Source organism: Hetaerina americana, unplaced genomic scaffold, assembly GCF_022747635.1.
Source record: "Hetaerina americana unplaced genomic scaffold, ioHetAmer1.1.p SCAF_4, whole genome shotgun sequence".
Taxonomy (NCBI): domain Eukaryota; kingdom Metazoa; phylum Arthropoda; class Insecta; order Odonata; family Calopterygidae; genus Hetaerina; species Hetaerina americana.
The window spans coordinates 42,784,015-42,810,824 of record NW_027286985.1 but is presented as its reverse complement, the minus strand read 5'-3'; the positions used below and the strand labels follow the sequence as shown (position 1 = coordinate 42,810,824).

At 41.5% G+C, this 26,810-nt stretch overlaps 1 protein-coding gene across 5 annotated transcripts in view; it reads left to right on the top strand.

The window, feature by feature from the left end:
- RalGPS (Ral GEF with PH domain and SH3 binding motif) overlaps nt 1–26,810 on the top strand; it is a 351,325-nt gene that overhangs the window by 177,119 nt on the left and 147,396 nt on the right. The window contains exon 1 of one of the 5 annotated variants that reach the window (XM_071590904.1): nt 22,237–23,041. The exons of the other annotated variants lie outside the window; for them this stretch is intronic. The gene's annotated coding sequence lies outside the window, so the exon portion shown is untranslated. Of the gene's footprint in view, nt 1–22,236; nt 23,042–26,810 lie in introns of those variants that run through there. 5 annotated transcript variants of the gene reach the window in all.

The window sequence follows — 26,810 nt, the reverse complement described above, 5'->3', positions numbered from 1 at the left end:
CGTGCGTCACTATCTTGTCTTACAGCTGACGATGTTTTATGAATACGGGAGAAGGATGTGAACTCGGAAAATTGTCATTTATCTCACCCCATTTTCGAAGCGGTTGATTTGGCGAATTCTTGCCTCGCGAGGCCTAATTGACTCACAAGGTCATCTAATGCCGCTCGCGTGTCTGCACTTAAAAGGTCGCGGGGTCTTACGTCTTACGTAACCTAATAACGAAGCACGTGGCGTCTTTCCTTTTTAAATGCGGCGAAGTCCCTGTGCCTCTCGATCGCCCTTAATATAAGTTAAATGTATTTACAAGTAAGACCACCCTGAGGGAATTTATATTAATGTACATAACCAGGAAACGGTTAAATTTTGGTACTTCAACGAACGCTGGGAAGGTGTGGATATTTACGTTTCGCCACAATTGTGAAATTTGGGTGAAAATTAAACCCACTTAGGAGCTTCATATCAAAGTGTGAGGTTTCTACCATATCCTTGTTATTTTATTTCGGTAACAATTTGGAAGTTGGAACGTGTTTCATCTCAGTGGTGGCTTGAATAGTTTTCATTACATACTTTATTTTAGTATGTAATTAGATACAATTAATTTACGGAAAAAAACATCACAGAATCTTCGGTATTACATCTAAACGGTATTTGCCAACGTGTGAAACCATTTTCTCCCAATTTAAGCCTCACAAAACTTGGTGGTTCTATCATATTCCTGTATAGAAATTTGCTACTGATGACTAAATGAGGCATCAAGGGAAAAATATCTGCACCAATCATTTTATTATCGTATCGTTATGACATTAAAATAACCGAGTAGCCACTCGTTTTCCTCACGATATGATATCACCTCCTCTTCGTCGAAATTCTTTCGAATTCATCCTTGTTATCACGTAAGAAAGATGAACAGAGGATTAATTTTTAAGAAAAAATATTAATCCTTGATCTCGCAAGCATAATTCCGGATGTTGAATATAGCGGTGTGATCTTTTATGCGTGTACTGTTAGGAGGTTCATTTTGGGTAAAATGGTAACAATTGTGGTTACTTCAACTCTTACTCTAATTAAATGCCCTTTAATTTTTTATTTATCTAGCCTTCATATGAAAAAAGAATTGTATGGCTTTTGCATCGGACTTTGAACAATAAGATATAAAATACTAGACACAATTGCAAAAATCCTAGCCCTAAATGGAGGAAAATCCACCTAGGCGGGAATCAAACTCGAGACCTCTAGGTTTGGGCGACAAGGACGTACGTGAACCTGCAGCCACCAGAGCCAGCATGCGAATATTCCAACGCAGAGTGCGTAATGGATATTCAAAACCTCCATTGCCTCCTACAACTATTTGAATCAGTCTGACTGGCCCAATTCCTGACTCTGAATCAATCTATAATTAGATTATGTACTCTCCGTGCACGGAGATCCTTCTCTTATTTTGCTTATTAATGAGCTAGCAGTGGAAACGTGGTTCATTAGACTGCCATTCATTTGGGAGATTTTTTCGGGAATCCTTGTCGAAATATTCTATGACATTGTTAGGAGCGACATGTACAACATAGTCCATAAAGTAATTTTTCTGCTATCTTTGCCGATCTAACGAAAACATTCCAAATTACATAGCTGACTGCTTCGGGAAATAATAAGTATCCCTTATAAGTATCCGAGTATCCGGGTCTTGCTCATTGCTTGTGTATTTCTTTTACGATCCAACCCATTTACCACCGAGGAGGATACCGAATACCCTTTTGATAGATTAACTAATCTTGGTAAAATTAAACTTGAATAATGACGTGAAGATAATTATAAAATTATACACCGAGAAATTGAAAAAGTTCAACCATTTAGGATTCATTAATTTTGTACGTACATCACTTTATTGTTGGGATCCATTTAAGTCAATTGTCCTTGAAGCCTGAAAGGAGTGGTTTTGTAATTTCATCGTTCATAGATTCCCAGTTTATCGTCCATTTCTCATCCTCATTGTTAAATTAAACGACCGACAGGGTACGTAATATATGCGGCAGGAAATGCTGAGTAAATTTAACCTCACTAATTGGAATAAAATTGATGTTCGCACGAAAACGGCCATTAGATGCTGGTCCATCGGAGCGTATTTTTTTTATCTGTCGATGACGTCTCGTAATTATCGGAGCGTTGTAAATAAATAAATTACGTAGCCGATTTTGGCATTTGATTGACGTAAGAGCGGCGGGCGACTCCACTAATTACGTCCGGGTATTTGGTTGTTAGCGTTTGTTAATGCGTCAAAATTAGAAGTTTTTTCAAGAGGTTACTCTTGTAATGGTTCGTTTTTCACCCGCGGACAAGTTTTTTTTTAATCCCTCCTCCTCCCGATTGTGTATTTCGAACTCTTTTCCGGAAGGGCTTCGTTATTTTCCGGGCGTCGCCTATCGATTCATTCCCATCACCTGTCTGTCATAGTGGAGAGGATATAACGCAGTCGCTTCGTGTTGTGACTGATATTTTTTCAGCGCCCGTTAAAAGAGAACGGCAGCACCTTTTTACGCTTTTATTCACTTACGCCCGACCACACTCGAGTGGCGAACGCCCGAGGAGAGTCATCTCGTCGTAGCTCGAGGGTTTGGATAAAATTATATCCCCGTACGAAAATCACCGAAACTCTCACTTTCCCGTATCTTCAATTAGAAGTTAGGTGGTAGTTTTCGATGAGCCAATGTGACGTGTTAGTTCGATGGATCACGACCAACATTACGTACTTAGGGGCAGAATGATTCTTAAAAATGTTTTTTTATTCCACGCCGACATAGTGCGATAAAATTTGTTGCTCTCGAATGCGAACGCGAGAATACAAAAGAGCGTATAAAACGTCACTAAGGCTCATTAACCTCCGTATTTTGTACGAGGCGCTAGAATCAATAAAATTGCAAGCGACGCCCTAGTTAGCCGTTGGGTAAATGATTTTTTTTACAAGAAAACCGTTCTGTAACCAGAAATCATTATTGTGGCATGTCATAAAGTGATAAATATCACTTAATAATAAAATTACTGACTCAATTAATAATAATCATAATAAAGTTACTCACTCAACTCTAGCGGTGGCTTGCAGGGTATATAAATAAATAAAATAAAAATGGTGCTAATAATATACCCGCAAGGCCAAATTAACTTCGCGGACAAGATAGACCATATTTCAAAAAATGAGCCTTCTGGTGGAATTAGAATTTAATATTCACTATTAAATGGTATTGTATATTGTTATAAATTATTTCTTATATTCTTATTTTTATTAAAAATCGTGTACACAACCCTAATGATGATGTTAGAACGCGTTATGTTTGTCGATGACTTAATTGTGAAGAAAATTGTAATGGTTATGCTATTTACCGTGTTGTTCCATGGGAATACTATATATTACTTCCCCTAGCAATAAGTATTCTTCTTCTCATTCTCTACACATCTACTAAACATAGTCTAGACTTGTCCGTTGCATTACGACCGAGGGTTTAATTAAGCCCCATATGCCTCTTTCCAGAAGCTTATGGTTGCGAGCAATGGAATTTACCATCAAGTCATGTGATACGTAGATAGAAAGCATTGGGGAGGAGGTTGTGGTCAGCATCTTCAGAACAACTCTCCAAGCTATCCTATTACCAGCCAATCTCTTCGCTCACTCGCTGGTCCTTGGACCGACAACTTCGTACATCTGTTTCTCGTGCTTCATCCTTGGTCTTCCCTTTGAATTCTTCCCCTCTGTTTCCTTCAATTATGGTCTAAACCATTAGTTTTGTTCAGACGGGTACCTAAAGTCAAAGAGGGGGGCGTCTGAAATTTGCCATAAAGTGTGTTCCTTCGTTCGCTATGGGTTGATCCTTCTCATTTCGCGTCTCGTTATAGAGACAGGAACGATAACCAGATGAGCTACGTTACGAGAGCGTCGTTCATTCGACGTGAACTCTTAAGGAATTCTCTTTCCAAATATAACTTGAGAACGAAGGTGATGACGCATTAGTGATAAAAGTCCACTGCCCTATTGAAGGGCCCCAAGTGCACACCAGTATGATGCCCCTGTACACCTCCTTATGAAACACCATTTCGAAATCCCCCCTATTACGGAATGAAGCATGAGACAAAGAAAAGTTGCCAGTTCCGTGAATAATTGATTGCTTTGAACGAAAACAAAGAGTCACACTGGTATTGAAAGTCCTTGAGGTTAATATTGGTAAAACGAAGATTACATGCGCGACTTGAGCTTTAAGGAAAGTGCTAAATTGTTCTGACACAAAATCTCCGCATTGCATGCATTACGGGTTGAGGAAAATTGATTGCAGTACCGATGGCTATTGGGGATATTTTTCCCTTGCGCAATTGGAGACTGCATTTGCTGGAAACAATTTACGACACACGAGTCAATGATAAATCTTATTACTGGTCATCTAAACACCGAGTGATTATGTTCGTTAGGAAGAACGTAAATGTTTGATGGCACCGTTTTACTCGAGTTTTTTCCTAGCTTGAGGAGAGCTGGATCGAGGAATTTCAGCAACTAGGGAAACGTTAACATTTGAAACCATACATTCTCCTTCCTGCCAAATGCTTAGGTTTCTAAAGACGTTCGCAAGTAATATTTATTAAGAGTCCGTCCAAGCAGAACCGGAATCTTCTTTCCGACGGAAAAATCTTACAAAGTAATAGGAAATTAATGAACAAGCGGTGTATCGGTGAATGTGTACTGGGCCAACTTTGGCACGTTTCATTACTATCCCTCAACGCATCATGCATTGTCCACTCGGTCATATTGCATAATCATTCAAAGCATCGCTTTGGTGCCCCTATTCCTTTGGTCTCATTTCGCACCCACTCCCTTCTCCTAGATCAGGTACTGCTTCTGAACTCTAAACTGATTTTATTATTTCTCTCCTATTGGTCTTTTCTTTCCTTTAGTAAAAGAGCGTCTCAATAATGCGTGGTATAATTTTGGCCTCTTAAAAAAATTTCGACGTCGGTGCAAAATATTTTTTCTCAGCACGGATTTTCCGCATTGCATTTGTTCCGCAAGTTTTTCGCAATGCAATGTTCTAGAATACGAATTCGCAAAGGGTAAATGCGCGCCAATTGAAACAACGTAAGGCCTGCGCTGGTGAATTGATGTTCCTTTAGCGCGAGAGAAGAAAAATACTACCCTTCATCCTTTCCTGTCCATCCCCTATGGCTCAAATGACCTCAGCTGTCGGTCGCCTCCCCTAAATTTTATTGCCACAGTCGTGCTACACAATTTCTTTTGTACCAGCATATTTACTTATTTTAACCTTACATTATTAGGCTGGAATTCGATAAACAATTATTACTATCATATTATGATAAATGTACTAAGTTAAAATAACTAACTAAAATATACTAAGGTAAATTTTAATATGGATAGCTTGAAGGTTAAATAGAGCTCCGCACGAGTATTTCCAATATTCTGTCAAATATCTACATGAAGATTCACGTAAAAAAGAATTTTCTAATTGCAGTTATGTGTTCCGCTGATTTGTAGGCCAAATAATATTAAGGTCAAAGCGACCTCAAAGGATGATCCTCGAGAAGAAAACACAGCTAAAAAAATGTTTCTCGTAGCTCCTAATAGGGATACCTACATCATTGAACCGAGGATCCCTGAAAAACAAAGTCATCTGTGTCAAATCAGTAGTGCCGAGACAGAAATTACTCTTCACTTGCCCTCATATCTTTAACCTGAAAGCGTATCTTCGAGCGTCGTCTAATCGCCTTGCACTTTCTTCTTCGCGAGCACCCGTTTAAGGAGGATGGGGTGGTGCATTAAGGGCGTAAGCGAAACTCGGGAACGATTCGTGCGTGAAACCCGTCCTTAATTCGATACATCGGTGAAAACGTCTTGTCTCGCCCAGCGGCCTATCCAGACGCCTAGCCCCAATTTTCCCGATGATATCTCATCGGCCGCGTATGGCTGAAAGAATGCTGAGAGAATTTCTGCTTCACTTATGCTGAAACGGCTGTGTTTTGAAGGGCAAAAAAGAATTCTTTTTTTATTTCGCCAAATCATTTTTAAGGCCGTCGTCGTGAACGTGACCTCGTTCAAGATGGGTTGGATTTTTAAATCTTTGGTTCCTCGGAAATCTTCGGTTCTCGATTGTTATTTATTTACTTGAATGAACGTTTGTGTATTAAGTGCTGAGAATGAGAGAAATTCGGTTTGTATATTAAATAGTCGGCACAAAATAGCGGGTAATTGAAGGTGATTAAAGTTTTAACGTCTCGAAAAAGTCGCTTGGCGCCGAATTCTTACGAAAGTTAAAACTACTCGTCGATATCGCCTAAAAATAGCTACCCTAAGCGGACATTAATGATGAATATTGGATTTTAAAATAATGTGGGCCTTTCGGTATTAAACATTTTGCATTTTACTCTTATTTTCAAATATCATCATCATTGATATTACAATCATAAGATTGTATTACTACGGCATTCCTCCATTTTTCTGTATTCAGTGTTTATTCCCTCAACAGTTGTTTATTCCCTTGATTTTGGTTTTAGGTACTTCTCAATTTGCCCTGTGTGTTTATCTCTTAGTCTTTCTTTGGTATTTTTCCCTCAGTGAAATTAAATTATAAATTTCAGTACATCACATGGTTCCATCGATTCCATTAAATTTTCCTCATGAATTTTGCTTCATACTTCGTTCTCATGCTTTGTCACTTACTTTCTGACCCCTTTGAAGAGCTTTTAACTATATATATTCATTCACAAGGAAATAGATAGAAGGAAAATGGATAGGAACATGCATAAAGGACGAACATAGGAGAGGTGGGGAAGGCGGAATCAGGCAAATCACGAGCGTAAAAATGAATTAATATTTGTTCGCCACATGAAGAGATTTCGTGTTTGAATGCGTGTATGTGTGTGTGTATATATATATATATATATATATATATATATATATATATATATATATATATATATATATATATACACATACATATACGAGGGTCATCCGGAAAGTAGTACCCGTTCGTGAAATAAAGACACAAAAGTAAATATTAACAAACATAAAAAATTTTATTTGAAAGAGGATACTTTAAACTACTTCTCAACATAATCTCCAAACAAATTAAGGCATTTGTCATAACGTGTGACAAGTTTCTGTATTCCTGCTGCATAGTCCTTCGCCGCCAGCTCATTGAGATACGCGAGGGACCCATCTTGCACAAATTTTTGCATAATGCAGATGGTGTTTAACAATTTCATGAACAATTGTTCGAGAAACATTGGGAAAATGCTCACAGATGTCATCAATTGTGACGCGCCGATCGTTCCTCACGAATTCGTCAACTGAGCTCACCAGTTGGTCTGTAATGACAGACGGTCTCTCCGAACGCTCATCGTCGTGTGTGTTCCCCCTCCCCATGTTGAAGTTGCGACACCACCGCCGAACAGACGACTCGTCCATTACATTGTCTCCATACACCTCCTTTAATTGGCGATGAATATCACATGGGCGAACGTTTCTTGCATTGAGGAATTTAATCACTGCCCTCACTTCACAACTGGCGGCGTTCTCAATTTTTTTAAACATTGTAAACAATCACAGAAACAACACAGGCAATGCTAGCGTCACGCAACTTGGCTCAGAGAAGGCAGACAAGCCACTGAAGCTATCTGACCTCGTCCAGCGGCTACTCGCGTCGTCAGCACTTCATGCGGCACGAACGGGTACTACTTTCCGGATGACCCTCGTATATATATGTATATATATATACATACATACATACATATATATATATATATATATATATATATATATATATATATATATATATGTATGTATATATATATACACATTTTCTCATATATATATCTATATATATGTACACACACACACACAGATATATGATCTTGTGTCCTCGTGAATTTCCCCTTGGGTGGGTGAAATAGCTCCCCAACGCCATCCTCTGGCCTAAGAATCCGGGCTTTTGGTTGCATAAACTCTCCGCAGATTTCAGTTTTATTTGCGGTTCCTCGATAGCTCAATAGCTAGAGCACCAGCCCGGAAGGTCGTAGATCCGTGGTTCAAGTCCTGGTCAAGGAAACTTTTCAACGCTTGTGATCTGCTCAATTCCACCTTCCCCACCATTCCTGTGTGTTCCTAGCTCTTTTCCTTATACCTATATCCATGTGATTAATTTGTACGTATATATAGAAAAAAAAATATATATATATATATATATAATATATATATTATATATATATTTTATATATATATATATTAATATGTCCATCCAAAATCTTACCTTAACTGGTAGATTACCTTATAATAAAAATAAAATAATAAAATATGTGTGTGAGCTTCCATTATAAAAAAATGCCCAAGGATTTGTGAAAATAAAAATTATATAATCACTCTTTGTTGAAAAACCCTCGTACATAATTCAAGCATCCATCGTGTGTTTTCCTTCCCCTCGTCTTTTCGTAATAGCTTCCCAGTTAAGGCCGTTTCAATGCTAGCCTATCCTTTCAACAATACCTTCATTGTTACGTATGTTCGGGCTTGGCTCTAGTTGCCCTCTCACCTCCCCGTGAAACACTTTCCTGGGCATCATAAAAAATAGGTGGTACCTACCGCGCGTAACAACTGCAAAGATTACCATCATGATTCGCATTTGAGTAGCAACAGCTTCGTCTGTGCGTCACGTCATTTTGACGTTTAATTACCGCACCAGGACGTTAGTGTTAAACCGACTACTCGTTCCACTAATTTGCATAAATGTTTTTTTGTGCAATGATCTCATCTGAGTTGACCCACGGAACGATCGAATGCTAATCAATTTCTTCCTGCGAAAACAGCCTCGCCGGAATATTTTCACTTAGGACGTGGACGTGTTGAAATCGGACGTGTGAAAATGCGCAAGTCATTACAATGGCAATGCGTTGTTCATTTGATTTAAAACGTAATTCATCGGGGTGAGAGGATTTTCATTGCAACGAAAACATTTTTTATTAGATGCTAACTCTGGTGTCTGTTGATTCAAGGGAGTGCTTACAAAATTGATTTATTTAGAAAGTATCTTGAAAGCCATATTTTCGTCATCATAAGAAATAATTAGATTCCCCACAGTACTACAACAGAATACTATACAGGGTTCAAATAGATTGGTAGAAGCCTTATTTATATTTTGGGTGAAATTTTCCTCTGTAAAGTTTTCAGCCTAGAGCTCCGGAGTGCTTTTTTATATAGCGCGTAGTTAATTTTTGCATTTTGACTTTTTTTCCATTTCCAATGGAAACTCTCGCAAAAAATGCGAGACAAACTCCCAAGGGTGTTATACTCACTGCTTGGGAAATTGATTGATCATTCAAAAACGTATGTCTTTCTTTCATCCGCGTTTTAAAATGTTCGAGAATAATTCATTTGAGTCCCCATCATCAGTTATCAAAATCCGGTTCGAATCCCTTGCCAATTATTATCATTACCCATTCATCAGTGTAAATTGAAGGAACGAAATGGATATGCATGCAACCCGGATCACCGTAAAATCTTGATGGAAAATCTTTTCGGAAAAGTGGACCGATGTCTCATTAATTTTGCCTTGTTTGGCGAATAGCACTGTTTTTAAATGTATATCTTCATGGAAATTAACCACCCATTTTCCCAAAATTTACCCATGAAGTCAAGTGTAGGTAAACTAGTGATATCCTTCGTATAATACGGTGTCATGCATTAGTGCGTATTGAATTCCGAACATTTATTGATTGCAGCCTTCCACTTCTCCCAATCCCATTAAAATTCTCTAGCGTCTTTGGAGTGTTTCAGTGTCCCCATTTAAAATATTGAATATTATAATATTTTAAGCATGTATGCGAGCAAACTAGAATCCGCAAAAATATACTTGTAATAATTTTATGAAAAAACCTTTGTTTACAGGAGTTCTAATAAAAAAACAATCTAATAAATTGGAAGGATGAGGAGGTAGCGACCACATAGCGCAAATAAAATACGAGGGTCATCCGGAAAGTAGTACCCGTTCGTGAAATAAAGACACAAAAGTAAATATTAACAAACATAAAAAATTTTATTTGAAAGAGGATACTTTAAACTACTTCTCAACATAATCTCCAAGCAAATTAAGGCATTTGTCATAACGTGTGACAAGTTTCTGTATTCCTGCTGCATAGTCCTTCGCCGCCAGCTCATTGAGATACGCGAGGGACCCATCTTGCACAAATTTTTGCATAATGCAGATGGTGTTTAACAATTTCATGAACAATTGTTCGAGAAACATTGGGAAAATGCTCACAGATGTCATCAATTGTGACGCGCCGATCGTTCCTCACGAATTCGTCAACTGAGCTCACCAGTTGGTCTGTAATGACAGACGGTCTCCCCGAACGCTCATCGTCGTGTGTGTTCCCCCTCCCCATGTTGAAGTTGCGACACCACCGCCGAACAGACGACTCGTCCATTACATTGTCTCCATACACCTCCTTTAATTGGCGATGAATATCACATGGGCGAACGTTTCTTGCATTGAGGAATTTAATCACTGCCCTCACTTCACAACTGGCGGCGTTCTCAATGTTTTTAAACATTGTAAACAATCACAGAAACAACACAGGCAATGCTAGCGTCACGCAACTTGGCTCAGAGAAGGCAGACAAGCCACTGAAGCTATCTGACCTCGTCCAGCGGCTACTCGCGTCGTTAGCACTTCATGCGGCACGAACGGGTACTACTTTCCGGATGACCCTCGTAGTTCAATATTTAACCGACAAGTGTTGGCACTGTTACTTAACCTGCGAAATTGTGCGCGGAAAACTTAGGCGGCTCGGTAAATGAGCATTTCTATCCGGCAAAAGCAAAAATATTCACTTTCCCGGAAAGAGATGGAGAGTCAGATGGAGGGATGTGGAGAAAGGGAATTCGGAGATGTTCTCGGCGGTTGGGTTGCCTTATCACCGCGATTGCCCGTTTTTCCCATACCTTTGTCCACTCATCAGCCCCTTCGATATTTTTTGTATATTTCCTCCCTGGGAAGTACGAGAGCAAAAGTGCCCGTGGCACTCGGGGGAGCAGTGCCAACGACCCCTTTGCGGTCATCGACTGTATCTGCTGGTCTCTTGTCTCATTGTTCGCTCTATCAGGTGTCCGCGTCGTGGGTGACTCCTTCGTCCCCTCAGCCGCGTATCTCTCCTTTTGTACCCCTACCCCAAGACGTCCCAAGCCCAAAGAGATAAAAAGAAGTCTATGTCCGCACCGTGGCGAAAGATGAGGGGAGAGACTTTGTTTGTCGTCTATCTCGCCTTTTAATGTTTGAACTGCTGCGGAGGCGACGCCCCCTAACGGGGTCCCTACGAAACTAGCGGCGCTGTCCGCGGGGCGCGGCAACGTTGCGTCTGGCTTCATCTACACCTCGTCGTATCTGGAAAAATTCTAAGCCTCTCTGTGCCCTATGAGAATCATTTTCGGGTGGTTTATTTAATATGTTAATCAATTTTTAGTTTCATTAATCATATATTTTCGATAATAATTTTTCAAAATTAACGCTAATTCGCGGATTAAAGGAACCCGAAAAAGTGTGACAGAAAGAGGTCACGCAGACAAAACTGTTTTTTTTCTTTGGCTCCAGAAATGTGAAGCAATATTTCTTTTATTTTCTTTTGGAAAGTAAATATGGTAAAATGCTTTCAAATTTCTCGATATTTCATAGTAATGCAGGGAAGAAGACTCATGTTTTTCACTTTGAGTTGCTCCTTTGTATAGAAGTATTCAGACTTGACGGGTTCCAATTTTCACGGTTAACAGCGGGTAGATATCAACCAATATTCTAGCTTAACTCAAAAGTTAATTAATCCTTTATGCAATGATAATGATGGGAGATATTCAAAGTAAACTCTTCCGGGGGTTAGTGTTCGTACGTGCTCGTACGTACATTAAGCTGTTCATTTTCGGTGTAGAAGTCCAACTTAGAGTTATTTCAGGAAACTTATCCCTGTTATCCATCTCTTCCCCGCAACGCTCTCCCCAGGAGCTTCTTTTGCCTTCCCGATTCCAATGTATCTATTCGCGCGAACCTCCCCGACCACGTTCACCCACATCTTTCTCGTCTACCTCTTCCTCTCGAACCATTTATTCAACCGGGGAGGTTGTTTAACGGGTTCGTGGGAAGAACTCGCGGTCATCATGGATTCGATCATTGAAATGATTGCGTTTGGGAAATTTGAAAGCCTTAGTGTACATTAAGCGGAGCTACTTAAAGGACATACATAGGGGTCTTTCCTCGGGTAGAATGCTTCAAATACTATTGAGCTATCGTGGCGGATAGGTAGTTCAGGAAGCAACGGGAAAATATACGTGACACAGTGCAAAAGCCCAAATAAGGCGATCTCTGAAACAAAAAGCCGCCTAAAAACGGCAAGGCATTTCAGCAGCAGCTATCGTGGCTTATTACATGGAAATTGCCCACAAATGTGCAGTTTTCAAAAGGATATGGTATGATAGTCCTGAAATTGTACATCACCCTCGTATCTCTGCAGACATGGTAAAAATGACTTGAGCAAGTGTAGTGCTCCATTGTATAACCTAGTATTATAAATCATTATGTGTTAGTTAACCAGAAAGTAATACCGAAAAACAGTTTCTCATCAGTCTCTTTCTAAATTTTTATTTGAAAAAAGAACAAAGAGAAGTCGAAGCCATTGTCCAATTGTTTTTTTTTCAATTCATGTTATATGAAAATCAGAGTATTCAGCCAGAAGTGTGGGCTAAATCGTGAGAGCAGAATTATCCTAATGGTATGAATGATAGTAGATAAAATATAATTTATAGGTAATATGTGAATTTCCCACGTAATACGAAATTCACACACTACCTGCTTGGGGATAATGGATCAGTAGTTACCTCTTCCTGTGCCGCCTTTAGCTTCCCAAGAAGATATGGTCTGCTTAAAATCACACAGCCGGGGTGACGCTTAGGATGCCCGGATGATAATCGATTCCAATGCTAACGCACACTGTACTACCGCGGCCCTATTAAATGAAATAAATATTAATTGTCTTCGCTTACTCAAGAGCAAGAAAAACAGACATGCCTGTATTAATTACGGTTTTATCGGGTTATTACTCCAATTGAATATTTTAATATTGAATTGAATTGAATATTTTAATATTCAATCCCAAAATAACGATTCATTTCGGTTTTATTACCGCCCAGGGCTCACTTGTTGTGTCACGGGTGTATGTCGGATTGGAAATCTGCCGGCTCCAATTCTGAGTAGTGGGGTGGGGTTGGGATGTGGGCTCCATGTACGGTTTTTAAGGGTTATACGAGTCGGCTCTTGACGTGTGCGTGAGTGCGGGCCGCCTCCAGGGGAGTGTCCCTCGGGGAGACGGGCGTGCCCGAAATCGACGCGGGGAGGTCGTCAACCCACTTCCCAGAGTCCGCGGCACGTCCGATATCTCTGTTAATCCCGCGGTCATAGCTGTGTTACCAAACGTGTGCCCGGGGTATTTTCCATAGTTTTTTCGACCCGAATTCGATGTGAGGTCTGATGAATATTTTCTTACTCTGCTCGCGATATATCGTATGTTCATTACTTCTCTTGCGTGTTTTAGGGTTGCGTGCGGTTGAAGGTGACGTCTGCATTTTGCCGTTTGAACACACCCTGCTGGCTGCAAAGCATGTTGTTCCTCCTATAACCCCTGTTTGAGCGTGCTCATAAAGTTATATATATATACACACACATATATATATGTATATACGAGGGTCATCCGGAAAGTAGTACTCGTTCGTGAAATAAAGACACAAAAGTAAATATTAACAAACATAAAAAATTTTATTTGAAAGAGGATACTTTAAACTACTTCTCAACATAATCTCCAAGCAAATTAAGGCATTTGTCATAACGTGTGACAAGTTTCTGTATTCCTGCTGCATAGTCCTTCGCCGCCAGCTCATTGAGATACGCGAGGGACCCATCTTGCACAAATTTTTGCATAATGCAGATGGTGTTTAACAATTTCATGAACAATTGTTCGAGAAACATTGGGAAAATGCTCACAGATGTCATCAATTGTGACGCGCCGATCGTTCCTCACGAATTCGTCAACTGAGCTCACCAGTTGGTCTGTAATGACAGACGGTCTCCCCGAACGCTCATCGTCGTGTGTGTTCCCCCTCCCCATGTTGAAGTTGCGACACCACCGCCGAACAGACGACTCGTCCATTACATTGTCTCCATACACCTCCTTTAATTGGCGATGAATATCACATGGGCGAACGTTTCTTGCATTGAGGAATTTAATCACTGCCCTCACTTCACAACTGGCGGCGTTCTCAATGTTTTTAAACATTGTAAACAATCACAGAAACAACACAGGCAATGCTAGCGTCACGCAACTTGGCTCAGAGAAGGCAGACAAGCCACTGAAGCTATCTGACCTCGTCCAGCGGCTACTCGCGTCGTCAGCACTTCATGCGGCACGAACGGGTACTACTTTCCGGATGACCCTCGTATATATAGATATATATATATATATATATACACACACACATATGATGTAAATAACTCCGAAACGAAATTGATTCGGCCGATTTCCATCAGTTGAAATCATTCCATAAAATACTCTTGCAATTGAGTAAAATCTCCAGAGTCTTTCATGTGTTTTGGATTCGATTTATTATTAAAGGATCATGCTAATACGATTAGAAATATTTTTTAAGTAAAAGTGATTACAGGTTTACCAACGCGATATTTTTTACTTCATGAAAGAGTAAGAGAAAGGGGGAATATCACAGGGCCTCCCAACAGATGAACTATACTAAAGGGACATTTGTTTTTATTTATTTTCCCTAAATAGAAATTTTACATATTATATTCTCTACGGCGTCATATTCTCTCCCCCTTGTCTCATCCATATGCCATATTAATTTTGAACGTTTGTACTTCGTAGTCATAATATGAGACTCATTTGCATTTGATTCGATTTACGGAGTGAAAAAATTAGAATGTTTAGTAGCAGAAAATGTATATCCCTTGGGATGAAGGATGACGATGACCAATGCCGGCACCAGTAGAAACCCCTGAAAGGAGAGGTTCTTTCCATAGATCTCCCGAACCCCTCGTACCTCTCCAAACACGTAATATCCGATCTATGCACGTTTGAAGGATCCCTCTGTGCTACCACATATCCGTCACACGCAATAGGTTGCCATAACTCCTACATGTAGGCAAGCGAAATGAGAGAATAGGATTGCAAATATTTTTTCGAGAAGATACCGCCACTTAGGTATACGCAATAGATTAACTCAATTCTGTACCAGTACATTATCGTGCGCATTGTGCTTGTGAAGCTATTGGCGACCAGCAATACCAGGGAACATATTTTGTATTATTCTAAATGTTGAATGTGTCGAGTGAATGTAATCATCTTCATGTGCAAATCATATTTTTCCCATTTATGTCTAGTTAAAAGAATGAAAAGAATGGACGGGAATGAAAATAAACGATCGAGTTCTCGGAATCGTAGGGGAAGAGAAAAGATTGTTTGGTGAAATTCGGAGAAGCCAGGACAAGTGGATTGTGCCTCTACTGAAAAAAAGGGCTCTGAACAATATAATAGAGAACATAATGCTGGAAAAGCGAGTTAGAGAGAGGAAAGGAAAATATATTTTGGATTGAGGGTGGTAAAAGGTATGAGTACGACATAATAAGTATTAACCTACAAGGTAGCGACTGCGCTTGATAATACTAGTATATTTATATATGTTTTTTGCAGGTTCCCCCCACCTTTCCCCATTTATTTGAAAAACCCTAACCCCCTCATCCCTCACCCTTTCCTCCTGGTGCTGCACCCCCTACCACACACCTTTTTGGTGGCTCGCAGGGTATTGATGTAGATGTATGCAGAGATAAAGAATGAGCTATTGCGTTGCGTAGAATAGGAGCTAAGGACATTTTATGTGACGATAATGAGGGCTTAGGAGCATACAAACACACGGCGCCCAACAAAAACCTACCCTAACCCAGCCGAGTACTACTTGTTAAATGTGCAATTGGATTAAACGCTCTCGGTGTTAGGCACGTTATTTAAAGGTGACATTTTTTAGTCGTCAGAAGATTTAGAGGGACGTCATAATTATCCATTTCCAAACCCTTGATTCAGCTCAGGGGGTTGATATCGTACGGTAGAGTGCAATAGATATTTTTAGCGGAATATCATGGCTCAGATCGTTTCTCAGGGGTATACAGAATGCCCTTCTGTTCCAAACGGGGTATTTCTGAGATTCGCGGAGCAATCAATAATCTTCCCAAGTCACCCCATCAACCTACGCTTACAACTCATACCCCCGACCCCCCACTCTGTCCCGAAGGAGCCATGATTCATTCGTCTTGCGAACCACTGCACTGGCCCATGGAAATCACGAGAGGGACCAGACGTATCGGACAGTATGCTGCGTCACACCAAAAGTCATTAGGAGGGGTCAGGCGATGTGTGACGTCGTAAGACCAGAGCCAGAATTTTGCACGATAAACCGGATAGTTTCCATTGACGTAAACTGGTGCTGCAGCCTGTGGGTAGACCTATGTTCAGCTGATCGGTTAACGGAAGGCATCAATTTGAAAACTCTTAGGCTGCCCTTGGGATAGGTGACGCAAGAACAGAGGGAATAATGAAGAGATTTAAAATTGGTGACACAGAAGGAAAGGGGGTAATGGTTGGATAATAATTGTTGTTTTGATATATTGGCAGGCGGTTGTTTTGATATATTGTAAAAAATTAAACGTCGTTACAGGTGCTTCGAAACTAGCGTTGAGAAGTCTGCAGCGTGTATGTAAGATCGCACGGGACTGATTCATACTTATAGTTATGAGTCACTATGTTAACGCATTTTGCTATCATCTTCCCGTCATATGCAGTGCTAATGTATTATCCGTGGTATTAATTCTATTCCAAATGAATGTTGCTCTTTGGGAATTGTAATCGGTCAGATAGTGATACAGCGAGAATAAGGTTCGGCAGTTTGAGGCTGAAGAAACGAGGTACTGGCACCGAAAGTCGTTACAGGGTTTAGAAAGTCCCTACTGACGCTTCCTTTCAGAGTCGGCAACGGCCTCTAGGTATGAGGAAGATTAGAGCAATACCAAGAATGGTTGACAGATATATAGTGATGTTTGGTTCTCGGCGCTTTAGATATTTGTTTTCTTTCCCCATTCCTCTCTTCGGGATAGACCCAAGACTCTAACTGATAAAAGATAGCGAAGGCCGTTGGAGGAAAGCGACATTTCCTGTCCCCATCCCCCCTCCTCTACGAAACGGAAAATATGACAAAGGGGCACTTTGATCGGGCTGCGTTATCTTTTATGCAATAGGCGTCCCTCTGGGGAACACTGAGCTCGCTTACATTACGGAAATGAATGAAAAGTTACCAAAAAATGAAGATGAAATGGGAATATTATTTTTATGAGAAAGGGTCATCCCACTTTAGGCAAACAAACCCTGTGACGAAGTGTCCGGAATGACTTTTGGAAATCCTTAAAATTTTCGAACTACCGAAGTAGAAAGGCATGCGTTATATCCGTGGGAATTACGCACTTACATACGTGAAAACGATCCACAGAGCTCAGGAAATGGTTTGAGAATTTCGCGATATAATTTCGAATTTTGCCATGTTTTTGAAATAGGTGGTCAACAGTCTTTTTTGATCGCGACCCTAAGTTCACCTTTCACATTCTCTGGAGGAGACAAACGAGGGGTCATGAAAACCCCTTTGCCATCTACATCTCTCAAAGCTAGAGAACTACAGTTGACTACCAAATCTGATTTTTATATAAGGCTAAAACGTCTTTGGAACACACTACCTTCAAAATTCAGAATTTTTCTACCTATTCAATCGAAAATAAACTATACGATGCATTTGTCTGACAATCCAAACTAATGCAAATATAATGCATATCTTCTGGTTATAAAATTTGTATTTGTATATATATGATTGTTAGGCATGGATATTGGAATGAATTTTTTAAAAAAATTAGGGAAGATGTAAACTCAGTTTTGTTCAATAATCTGCCCCTGGGTGTTAAAGGTTACAGTGGAGATAGTTGACCAAGTCTTATTTTATAACCGGCCAACCAAACGCCATGAGGATGCGGAAAACATATACTTTAATGAAGTGTGTTAATTTATGTTTTTCTGAACGGACGTTTGTAAGCTTTTATGTTCCACTAAAAAATTATCCTATTCTAAATCCAAATTAATTCCGACCCGGAGACCCGGAAAGTCGTTTCGCACAACTGGTGGTAGTATGTCTTAAGACGCGTCCGTAGGGAATACTCCTGAAATTCTCTTTGACTTTGAAAACTGTGCACAGCTACCAGGTTTTTGATCTCACATTCTCAGGGGTATGCATTTTCTGAAGTGCTTGATCTCAGCGGGAACATTTATGTTTGAAATAAATAGTGAGGTTTTTTGCAGTCATATCAATAAATTGGCGTTCAATGGGCATTTCTCTCCCTCTAGCAAATGCTTGACACGGGTTTTGTCGTCCAAGACTTAGGTGTGAGACGGGGGGTGAGGTCGAAAGGCAACTGAGTGGGGTCGATAGGCAAAACGTAGGCGAGCTAAGTTTTACCTATTGACCCCACCCTTGTGTTGGACGTGTACAATATAAACTGAAAGTGAAAGTCGAGGCGCAGAAAATATTAAGCAATAAAAAGAACGAAAAATAATATCGGCCATTCTCATGGAGATATAATCTTAGCGTTATCGGTATGGATGTTTGCTGCAAACACTGAACGAAGAGATCTACCGTGGATGTTATTGCATGCTCTTTGCGTGGGAATAACCTTTGAGGATTAACTATTTGGGCTCAAGTGATGGGTCGTTTTATTTTATGGCTCATTCTGTAATGTTATCATAAATGTGTTTGCATTGAGGTTCAGTTTCTCACGCTTGATGAGATGAAAGGAATGTATACACAAGACTTGAAATGAGTCGAAACTTCCGTCGTCGTAAATCTTACTTCTATAAAGTGTGAAAATGTGCATGTTTGTTGATTATTTATTATGTTTCCATTGGTTTTCCAGTGCCCAACAAAGGTAATTGTAATAGGTTTCCTGATCCATAAGGCGCACGTATTCCGCCAGCGGGAGCCCCGCAAGTATTTGTGCGCGATCCGAACAATTCTTCACGTCTTGCAGCATTCTTCCTTTGGGTTCTTTGTTGGAGAATATTTCAAGTGCTTTACTGTATTTCTCTTTTTAATTCTTCTGAGAGCGCCCTCCTGCGCACCCGCTTAGGTTAACAACGTTACCATATATGGAGACGTAGAAATGAGACTTCCTTGTGCAGTTCCAGCGCACTTATACGGAATTTTACAACCCCTGTCACTCACCCACCCTATTCGCTTTAAATTTTGTACTCCATCCTCATTCATTGTCCTCGTTGGTTGATTACGCTTCCAAAAAAAGAGTGAATCGCGTGACTTGTCGAGTTCAGCTGCGTTGACGTCATCGCCCCATCTTCCCCTTCCCATCACCTGTGTCACTGGGATTCCAGGCCTCGGAAGCGGGTTTTGGTTCTTCCGATGTTCCGACTCGGGCTGCATTGATCTAGACTCGGGGTTGTGCCTCTTTTGCACCTTTTACTAGTTGAGTGGTCCACAGAAAATTTGCATCGCCATGTATAGAGGCGTAAAAAATGCATAGAAAAAATTTGGAACCTGAAACAATGTAAATTCTAATTTTTCCCTAAAAATGTTCTAATTGATGCAATCTACGGTATGATTTATATCAGATGAGTTGATTATTTGAGATAATTTGTCTATTAAATTAATTAAATTTCATAAATTTTTAGTTTTCACTGTTGAAGCTAAGTATTTACTTTCTATTTCTCAAGTATATGCATAATGTTTAAGACACAAGAGATGATGTCCTGAGCATGCGGTAGGGTAAGATAGATGGCCGTTGGGATAAAATATATATGGCAGAAAAAGTTTACTCGGGAGACTTAAATAGAAAATGGGATATTGAAACTGGTAATATTTGGGAAAACGAGGTTGAGATGGAGGAAAAGAATGGGCATTCTGGATGGAATTTAGGGTATTAGGTATGGCGAGTTAAAAAAATAAGTTATTGTAATTTGCGGTATGGATTTTCAGGATAATTTGGGTCTTGTTAGCTTAAGAGTAGTAGTAGTGTGTAGTACCTGACGCCATCATAAACCTATCCTGGCTTCCGCTAAAATATACATTTTTAAGACTTTCATTTCCATAATTCTTCACTTCTGACAGTTGGTTGCTTATTTTCCGAAATTGGCCATTCGCAGTGCAGTCGCATGAAAAAGTTTTTTGAGCAAGCGAACGGAAGGTCCGAGTGAATAAGCCCTTCTTTTCAACTCTCATATATTTTCCCATTGATTCGTCCAATTATTTTACCTGTCGTACCCAGCGACGTTCTCTTTCGAATATTCCTTTCCAGATTCCCGCTCATCTCATGAAGCAGCCTTATGGCTTAGAGCGTGGTCTTAAAAAAAAATACGAATTTTTCACGGTGCCGGCCTCCGTGACGGTGAGGGTTTTACCGGTAGGGGGGGCAGTATTTGTAGGTGGTGTTAGTCACACAGTGGTGGTGGAGCCGAATGGGAGCTGTCGCCTTATCACGCTCCGCTGACGCTACGAAAATGAGTTGCCCGATATTTTTTTCTCTTGCGGGTGGGAGTGTTGTTGGGGGGGGTGAGGGGGTGAAGCGTTGTAATGGCAGTCGTCGAACCACTGACGTATGTCTCCACGGTAAACCTAAGGATTGGAGCCACCGTTTTCACGTATATCCGCTAAAAATACTGTGTGCTTCATCTGCTTTCGCGAATGATAAACTCACGGATTTGTAGGCATAATGCCCGAGCTATATGAATTAACGGAGCGGACATTAAAGATTTTCGATAGCGGGGATGTCTTGAAATTTCTTTGGTTTTTTCTTTAATCTTTAATCACTCTGGTATTTCCTTTTATTGATCTTGATTTTAATGTAAAACGTGAATTATCTCAAGATTGCACATTGCACTCACCGATCACCATAATATTATCGTGATATATTTTTATCATACGGTGTATTTTTACCCATGCTTTACCGACTTACATCAATCATGATAGTAGTACTGGCGCCGTATATGTACTGCTCTCGTGAAAATATTTATTCAGAAAGTTCAATGGATTTTTTTGAGATGAAAATTTTCATTTTACGTTGTCCGTCTCATTCTTGCTTTGTACTGCCTGTAACGACTTAATTTATAAGCCTCATGCATGTCAATCAATCAGAGTAAATTTTTTTCACGTAGCTCATGGTTGTTATGATCTATTATTAGTTTGAAAGGAATTGAGAAGGACCTAGGAAGCTGTTATATACTTTTTTTTAAGGCTCCAAACATGATAAAATTGTAATTGATCGGGATGTTCTAACTCCCCCATATAGAAACTGATAGCATGGTATTTATGAAAAATATCGATGTGCTACCATTATTTTTATTAATACACGCTAGAGGGGAGATCATCAACCATTTTAATGTCTTTAGTCAGAATATCAAGGTGTGACAGTTTTGGCAACTGGCCTACCAGTTCACCATAGCTCTACGGTCGACCAATACTGGTCGGACCGGATTGAAGCCCTCTGTTGGTCGGCCGCGGCACACGAGTTTTCGACACCTGCGTCGGTGTGCAATGTAATAAATATTTGGCAGAATTGGGTATTCGGTCGATCGGAGGTGCTCTTAACAAATATGGTACCGTCATCGGTGGTGCCTGAAGAGCACCTGTCAAGCCTTCCCGAACGTATCACAAAATATTTGGAGGAAATGGACTCCGAAGCCTTGGGGGCGCAGTGCGCCGACCTCCGAGGCGGTACCAGCCGCGGCCAACGCCGATCCCTGACCCGGCGAGCACCGGCTCCCTTCCGAAGGGGAAGCTCCGCTGCTCCTCCCTGGGCGAGCCGGGGCAGGTGTGGGCCCCGTGGCAGGTGGCGGCGAGGACTACTCGCGGCGGGTGGGCGGCCGGACGGCAGGTGACGTTCCCCTCCCTCGCCGCCCTCCTCACTCTCCCCTCGAAAAAAGCCCCCTCCTCGGCCGTCGATCGCCCACTCTTCCCCTCCCTACTCCAGCTCCCGCTGTTTCCCCGGCAGCCGGAGACCGAGGGAGGAATAGTCGACGCTCGCCGCTGGTAGGGAACGGTCGAACTTTTTACCGGTCCGCTCGGTTCGCTGGCAACCCGGGAATATTTATTTACCTCTGCGGTGAATTTCGCACGCGTCATCGGGATGCGTGCATCCTCCTAAGCTCTGGGAAAATAATCACATTCCTCTTAAAAATTATTCGACCCGTCGTTGAGAATTATATTCATTCGACTGCTACCCCATTTCGACAGCTGACTTGGACTAAGATCTTCCCTTGGGGCTCAGCTTTCTGGTGTGTTGTTGTGATATATTCTAGTGCAGTGCTCCCGCAAGACGTCTTGTTCTGAATTTTTTCGATCCCATTTTGACTGTGCCGACAGGCTTGCTTCGACTTCCTCACCCATTTAAACGGATTCGTCGACTTTTCAACGATTAGAGCCTGGTCACTCGGGGAAAACATATCGTTCCCTAGCGATCTCTCACCCGTTTCATCCCAGGAAGAGAGCGGTGGGGGCCCACCTCTACTCCCCCGCGTTGATTGCCAGAGTTGATAGGAGGCTCACCAAAATGTTCTAGTGCCACAGGTGGTCGGTTGTTTAAAGGGACGAGGAATTGGATGATGGAGAGAGGATTGGGGTGTGGTCACTTACTTCGCGCTCTCCGCCTGTGTAACTAACATTCGTTTTGGCTTCATTCTCCTCGGTGCGGTCAGTGTGTGGATTCGTCTCGTCGTGAACGGGAGTATTTCGTTTTTATTTTTTCCTTTCCTCGAGGGATTATCGATCGTCCCGTTCCGTACCCTCAAGGCATAGCCCGAGGGGTCAATTGCGGGGGAGGTGAGAGAAAGAGAGAGAAAGGAAGATTATGAAGATGGCTTTTTAATTCGGGTAAGTGCACCCTCTCCCCCCCAATCCCCGGTATCGATTGTGTCGGAGCGCAAATCGGCCTCCTCGTTCACCTTAGTGTCGAGTCGTGGAGTCATCTTAATTCCCCTCACTCTCCCCTCTAAATTGGGAATTCTCCCAATCACCCAATAGGGATCCAGATTCATCCTTTTTTCGGAATTGATGACAGACCTTCTCCAACAGCGCACCTCGACTGGGGGAGGAGCGGTCCTCTCCCGCGGCCAGTAGGGCTGTGCGACATCGGATTTTTAATATCGAGGGACAAATTCAATTCAGTGTCGATCCCTTCTATATGTCTCTGTGCTGGCAGCGTCGAAAACCATGCCATTGCCAAATTTCGACACTGTTGAGGTTTACATTCATTATCGAATCGGCATCCAGTACCACGTTCGACGTATCAGTGTCGCGTCGACACTGTCAAATCCGTCTGTCGTCTCGTCTGATAAATCGACGTGTTAAACATATCACAGAAATTAACTTCAAGCAATTTCAAATAGAGCACGTTTCGCAACTGATCTCGGAATGATTCCAACAGGGCGAGTTCGGGCAGGGAGGAGTACTCTTAAAAAAAAGCCTATGACGTACAATATTTATAAAAGACTTTATTTAACCTCACCATGATTGACGGAGTCGTCATTATCGACGACGCAGGTGGAATCCCTCGTTCCATTGGCGCAATGCATGAATATGTAGCAAAAATGCCGAATACCTCCGATACGAAGGCGTTTGTTTCTTTCTCATATTTATGAAATGTTTCGTAATAGAATATGTGCGTCTATGTCCTCTTCGATGGTCACGTCAATTTATACCTCGATATCTAAACATCGAGGTCCAAATCAATATCGATATTGCTCACGATGTGTCAACTACTTTTGTCATACGTGTCCACATCAAAGTTAATATCGACGCCCACTCGACATGTCGAAGTGCCGCACAGTCCTAGTGGTGAGTCCAGACTCGACTAACTCCTCGCTCGTTCCCTCGTCTTTCAACCGTGCAGGAGAGCGAGAGGGAGGGTGGGGTGAGAGAGAAAGGGGAGTGGGGTCGGGGCCGACTTGTTTTCTTTCCGCCCGAGAGCTTTCGTTTTTTTTTACCCTTCCCGCGACTGGTGTCCGTCAGTGGCGTCGTGGTTACTATTTTGTTTTGTGTACGTTTTCTTCTGGATCCATGAGTCACGACGAGGGAGAGAGTAGGAGGGGTTACGAGTGGGGAGGGAGGCTGTAGATTGTGTTGTTTCCCTGTTGTGCTCCGCCGTCCTCGTCTGAAGCGATTGTCCAGGTCGAATCGTCCAGAGGCCGGGACGTTTAACCCACCTAAGCTCCTGGAATTTTCCATGACAGGTGAAGAAGCCGTTGAGGTAGCTTTCCCTGACTCTATCCTTACCCTTAGGTGTGGAGGATAGTGGTTCTCCAAAAAGAGACATAAATCGTCACTCCATTCGCACGTATCAAAGAATTTTATGCTGTACTTTTTTTGTAATTGTTTGCGTTCATTGCGACAAATCAAAATCACTCGGCATATACTTATACGTGCTTATTTACTCCATCGAGGTCAGATTTCGGTTCTGTTTGCCAGAAATGAAATCGTCGAAATTTACCGAGTGCTTTTTTATGTTTCGTTTGATTAATGTTGTATATACTGGAATAAAATAGTTTGGACACATCTTGTGTTTATTCAGCCAACTTCTGTCCAGCTCATCTGTCGCTGATCGCAAAGTGTGATAATTTACGAATCATTCCGTGAAGATTTCACTCCTCGTCAGCATCAGGAATGAGTGTCGCGTGCTATCTGTTTCTCGGCATCCCACGCCCAAGGCCCATATTCCACTCCAGCTAGTAGTGGATTATGTCCCCCAGAAACATGGTCTCGTGGGGGAATTCTCCCAGTCAGCAAAGACGTAATTCCCTTGAGACAATTATTCCCTTTCTCACTGTTGCCGTCTGATAAGAGTTCAGTTCAGGAAGACCCCAGGTTTTTCCTTCCGTCCCCTTTTTCTTGACTCCTACTCAGTCCGACGAAATTCGTAGGTGCTATTTGGATTGCGTCATCACGAGCATGCGTCGCGTTACGCAGATGTGATTTTCGTCGTTGGTTTACGGATGGGAGACGTGAAAATGTGGACGATAAATTATGAATAATTCATGTCGAGCGAATATTTCCTTTGCCACTTATATCCTGCCAGTTGAAAATGAACTGATGGCAAGGTGATGTGTGGTCAATATCATCAGGGTCGCGTGCCATCATGAGATAAGGGTTATTCAATTCGAGTATTACCGAATACACAGCTGCGTCATGACTCCCTTTGGAAGGCATAGGCAAACAGTTATATATTCCCATAGCGCCGCGTTCATGTTTCAGTCGATGAAAATCCTCTTTTCGAGATTTTCTCGATGGCATACGTTATTTCAAATTTTACTGTCATTTATTTCTGGGTGTAATTGTTATTAGACAAAATAGAAAGGAAAACAAACGATTGAAAATAAACAAATGTGTATGCGTGGCTGAGGAAAAGGGACGGATTTTTGGAAAAATTCGAAGAATGCATTACAAGTGGATGCCGGGGATACTGAGAGGCAATGGGATGCTGAACACCATAATAGAGGGAAGAATTCTGGGAAATCGAGGGAGGAAAAAGTGGGTATTTTTGATGGGATCATGGGTGGTAAAAAGAATGCTGGTTTTATAATGAGTTATTATAATCTGTAGCATGGGTCCAGGAATATTTCTTTGTCATGGCAGTTAGGGCGTACGATTAGAGTAGGGTGCAGCGCCATGGTCCGTGAAAAACCTATCCTAAACTGTTAAAAAAATGCTAACACATTTTTCATTCATTAATATATTTCGTTCTGTGGCGTGCGTGGCCTTGTGAATTTCACTTCACACGCCATAGCGTTTGGAGGGAGGTGAGCTCCACCCTCGTCTATCCAAACCAATCTTTAGAATGATCGCCCGTGGATGGCGGAGGGCGTGATGTTGGGCGTCTCGGGTGACGTTCTGCTATGCTGACAACGACGCGCGGGACATAGTTCGGTACCACGATCTGTAGTACTCATTCTTGTCCACTTAACGACGGAAATGACCTCAGCAGACCCGCGTGCATCGTAATAACTGCTTCCAATCATGAGCAACTACGCCTCAAGAGCCATCGCCCTCGACTCTTTATGAGTGACTGTTGGAGGCTAAAGAAAATGTCTGTTCTCCGTCTGTGAAACTTTTTTTCGTATTTCATCCAAATTTTTCAGTAGACTGAAACCGTCGATGGAAATGAGATAAACGCCCGAAGTATTTTTTATGGGCCAATTAATTGAATGTGTTTTTTTATTTTAGTACCCTGCAAGCCACCGCTTGTGTGTGTGGCAAGGAGTGAACACGCACCAGACTAATTTTGACCCGAATATGAATGACCCTACCGCTGTCGGACAATGTTATTCTGATCCCCTATCGTTCGCGGAAATAAGCCTTCATTATTGCACGAAGAGCCAAGAAGACTCGAGTAAATGATACTTTTTATTCCTTTAGAGCATGAAGAGTAGGAGAGATTAATCGTAATATGTTATAAGTCTCAATAAAATATATTGTCATGCTCCTCCCACCTCATCACCGCCAAGTGTAGATATTCCTTGTGTAGACGCGGTCTGAAAAGGGGCGACTACATTATTCGCATTCGGTAGACGTAGCGCAAGTGTTCTTCATGCATTATGTAATTCCGTCCCATAAAGAGTCAGTCCCTTTCGTCACACGTAAAGCTCTT